This window comes from Lepidochelys kempii, chromosome 1, assembly GCF_965140265.1.
Source record: "Lepidochelys kempii isolate rLepKem1 chromosome 1, rLepKem1.hap2, whole genome shotgun sequence".
Taxonomy (NCBI): domain Eukaryota; kingdom Metazoa; phylum Chordata; order Testudines; family Cheloniidae; genus Lepidochelys; species Lepidochelys kempii.
Window position 1 is genome coordinate 4,910,104 of NC_133256.1, and position 4,630 is coordinate 4,914,733.

The following is a 4,630-nucleotide window of genomic DNA, read 5'->3' on the forward strand; positions in this document are numbered from 1 at the left end:
TTATGTGCCCACATCCCACTGGCCCCTGGCTTTCCATTAACACAATCACTTTGTAAATGTTACTGTCTGCCTTTGTCTCCTTCCCCCAGTGCCCTGTCCTTCCTCACCAGCCCCTCTCCAATTCTTCCAGGCATTATACCCCACCTGAACCTCTCTCTACAGAGTGGAGAACAGTAGTTTGTGTCATCTTGGATATACAGATCCAGGATATAATATGTGGCTGTGACATGAGTTTTTCATTTCCCATGTCACCAGCTCTGAAGCCAGGTAATGAACTGAACCTTCACTTGATGAACACCCTGATTATCCTTGCATGAAGGTGTTTGCTTTTCAAGCTGTACACAACTGGGTTAATCAGGGAAGGGACCAGCAGAAAGATGTAGCCCAGGAGAATCTGAAGTAAGGGAGAAGATCTCTTCCCAAATCTGTGTATCACAGGCAGGCCGATCTCTGGTGAGTAGAAGAGCAGGACAGCGCAGAGGTGCGAAATGCAGGTGTTCAGGGCCGTGAGGCACTCTGCATGGGACACGATGCTAAGCACTGTTTTGAGGATCATCATGTAAGAGAGGAAGATGAACAGTGAGTCCAACCCCATCGTTCAGAGTTTAGCAAACAATCCATAGATGCTGTTGCCAAGGTTCCTTCCCCACTCTGAACTCTACGGTACCGATGTGGGGACCTGCATGAAAACCTCCTAAGCTTACTTTTACTATCTTAGGTTAGCTTGTCTCCTCACTGGTCATTTTGGTCAGGTGCCAGCGAGGTTACCTTTAGCTTCTTAACCCTTTACAGGTGAAAGGATTTTTCCTCTGGCCAGGAGGGATTTTAAAGGGGTTTACCCTTCCCTTTATATTTATGACACGCCCTGCAAATCTCAGCTAGGGTGAAACGCTGGCTGGGATGTCTTCCTGGAGCGCTTGGAAAAAACAGAGTTAATAAGACACATGCACCTCTAAATATACTACCAAGTACATAAAGATTAACAATATTTTCCACATCTCAAGGACGATTTTAACCAGTTGATTCTGGGAAACTTTCACAGGAGAGTACATCAGCCACTTTGTTAGAATTTCCTGAGATGTGTTGGATGTCGAAATCAATCTTGGAGAGCTAAACTCCACCAAAGACGTTTTTTTGTGATTTCTCTTGGTGGTATGCCACCATAGCACAGCATGGTCGGTTTACAGGTGGAAACGCCATCCCCAAACATATGGGCATAGCTTTTCCAGAGCGTGGACAATGGCATAACATTCTTTTTCCCTGACTGACCAGTTGCTTTCCCTCTCAGACAGTTTTTTGCTGAGAAACACTACAGGGTGGAATTCTTGATCAGGTCCTTCCTGCATTAAAACTGCTCTCACACCACGCTCGGACGCATCTGTGGTTACTAGGAACGGTTTGTCAAAGTCTGGGGCCCTTAGTACAGGGTCAGACATGAGTGTCGCTTTAAGCTGGTTAAAGGCCTTCTGACACTTTTCGGTCCACTGAACGGCACTTGGCTGTTTCTTTTTGGTTAGGTCTGTCAGTGGGGCAGCGATTTGGCTGTATTGCGGTACAAATCACCTGTAATAACCGGCCAAGCCTAAGAAGGATTGAACCTGTTTCTTTGACCTTGGGACAGGCCACTTTTGGATAGCATCCACTTTGGCCTGTAGGGGGTTGATAGTTCCTTGACCCACCTGGTGTCCAAGGTAAGTCACTCTGTTTAGGCCTATTTGACACTTCTTAGCCTTAAGAGTTAGTCCTGCCTCCCTTATGTGCTCAAGGACTTTTTGTAGATGTCCAAGGTGTTCTGCCCAGGAATCCGAAAGTATGGCCTCATCGTCAAGGTAGGTGACTGCATATTCTCCTAATCCCGCTAGGGGATCATCTACAAGTCTTTCGAAGGTGGCGGGTGCATTCCACAGCCCGAAAGGGAGTACATTAAATTCATACAGCCCGAGATGTGTGGTGAAGACTGACCTTTCCTTGGCGGATTCATCTAGCAGTACCTGCCAGTACCCGTTGGTTAAATCCAAGGTAGAGATGAACTGGGCCCGTCCCAGTTTCTCTAATAGTTCATCTGTGCGTGGCATTGGATAGTTGTCTGGGCGAGTTACAGCATTTAGCTTACGGTAGTCCACGCAAAAACGTATCTCCCCATCTGGTTTGGGAACTAGAACCACTGGAGATGCCCATGCACTTCCAGAGGGGCGGATTACACTCATCTGTAATATATCCTGGAACTCCCATTCTACAGCAGTTTTAGCTTGAGGAGACACCCGGTAAGGTTGGCCTTTAATTGGGCGAGCATTACCTGTGTCAATGGAGTGGTATGCCCGTTCAGTCAGTCCTGGGGTGGCTGAGAACATCGGCACATAGCTAGTGCACAGCTCCTTGATCTGCTGTCATTGGATATGCCCAAGGGTCATGGAGAGGTTCCCCTCTTCTACACCACCAGCACTTTTCCATTTGTAGTAGACACCTTCAGGCCACTCAGCGTTGTCTCCTCCCTGGGCTGTAGACTGAGAAACCTTTAACTCTCTGGAATAAAAGGGCTTGAAAGGATTAACATGGTACACTTTAGGCTTTCGGTTGGAGGTGGGGAATGCTATGAGATAATTAACAGCTCCCAGGGGCTCCTGGACCATGAATGGCCCTTCCCACGATTCTTCCATTTTATGGACCTGGAGCGCCTTTAAGACCATGACTTGGTCCCCTACTTTGAAGGAACGCTCTCTGGCATGTTTATCATACCAGGCTTTTTGCTCTTTTTTAGGATCCTGCAATTTTTCTTTAGCTAGGGCTAAAGAGGTTCAGAGGGTATTTTTTAGGTTGGTTACAAAGTCCAGAATGTTCATTCCTGCAGAGGGTGTAAACCCCTCCCATTGCTGCTTCACCAACTGTAATGGCCCCTTAACCTCGTGGCCATATACAAGTTCAAAGGGTCAAAACCCTACACTGGGATGTGGTTCAGCTCTGTAGGCAAAGAGCAACTGCTGCAACACTAGGTCCCAATCATTGGAGTGCTCATTTACGAATTTATGTACCATGGCCCCCAAAGTTCCATTAAACTTCTCCACCAGGCCATTTGTTTGATGGTGGTAAGGAGTGGCAACCAAGTGATTCACCCCATGAGCTTCCCAAAGGTTTTCCATGGTTCCTGCCAGGAAATTAGTCCCTGCATCTGTGAGGATGTCGGAGGGCCAACCTACCCTGGCAAAAAGGTCTGCTAGTGCCTGGCACACACTTTTATCCCTGGGGTTTCTTAGAGCTACTGCTTCCGGCCATCGGGTGGCAAAATCCATGAAAGTCAGTACGGACTGCTTTTCTCTGGGTGTCTTTTTTGGAAAACGACCCAGAATATCCACAGCTACTCGCTGAAATGGAACTTCGATGATGGGGAGTGGCTGGAGAGGGGCTTTGACCTGGTCTTGGGGTTTTCCCACTCTTTGGCATACTTCACAAGACCAGATGTAGGTAAAAACATCCTTTTCCATTCCCTCCCAGCTTAGCTTAAAACTTCCCCAAGGTACAAACTATTTTACCCTTTGCCCTTGGACTTCCACTACCACCACCAAACGTTTATCTGGCTTAATTTTTATTAGGAAAGTGTTGTTTCCAAATGTCTTTCCCCCAAAAATCCTCCCAACCCTTGCACCCCGCTTCCTGGGGAAGGTTTGGTAAAAACCCTCACCAATTTGCATAGGTGACCACAGACCCAAACCCTTGGATCTTAAGAACAATGAAAAAGCATTCAGTTTCTGAAACGAAGGATTTTAATAGAAGTAAAAAGTAAAAAAGAATCACCTCTGTAAAATCAGGATGGTAAATACCTTACAGGGTAATTAGATTCAAAATATAGAGAGTCCCTCTAGGCAAAACCTTAAGTTACAAAAAGACACACAGACAGGAATAGTCATTCTATTCAGCACAGTTCTTTTCTCAGCCATTTAAAGAAACCATAATCTAACACATACCTAGCTAGATTACTTACTAAAAGTTCTAAGACTCCATTCCTGTTCTGTCCCTGACAAAAGCATCACACAGATAGACACAGACCCTTTGTTTTTCTCCGTCCTCCCAGCTTTTGAAAGTATCTTGTCTCCTCATTGGTCATTTTGGTCAGGTGACAGCGAGGTTATCCTAGCCTCTTAATCCATTACAGGTGAAAGGATTTTTCCTCTGGCCAGGAGGGATTTTAAAGGTGTTTACCCTTCCCTTTATATTTATGACAGCTGTTGACACTGATATCCGAACAAGTCCTCTTCATGACCTCCTGGTGCAGGCAGTAGGAATGGGAGAGGACATTGGCATGACAGTATTGGAAATGATCCAGGAACAAGGGCAGTGGGAGTACTATAGCCACACCTCTTAGCACACACACCAGTCCCATCTTGGGTATTCTCGGCAGGGTTATGATGGAAGCATATCTCAGTGGGTTACATATAGCGATGAAGTGATCAAAGGCCATCAACAAGAGCACAGAGGATTCATTGCATTGAAGTGAGTGGATGAAGAAGAGCTGGGCAAAACTAGCATCAAGGCCGATCTCCCTAGAATTAAACAAGAATATCCCCAGCGTTGTTGGCATGGTGGCTATCGATAAGCCAAGCTCTGTTATGGCCAACATGGAAAAGAAAATGTACAT

The 4,630-nt window shown here is 46.2% G+C and overlaps 1 pseudogene; it reads right to left on the minus strand.

The window, feature by feature from the left end:
* Positions 1 to 283: 283 nt before the first annotated feature.
* On the minus strand, positions 284 to 4,630 carry LOC140905597 (olfactory receptor 51G2-like; annotated as a pseudogene).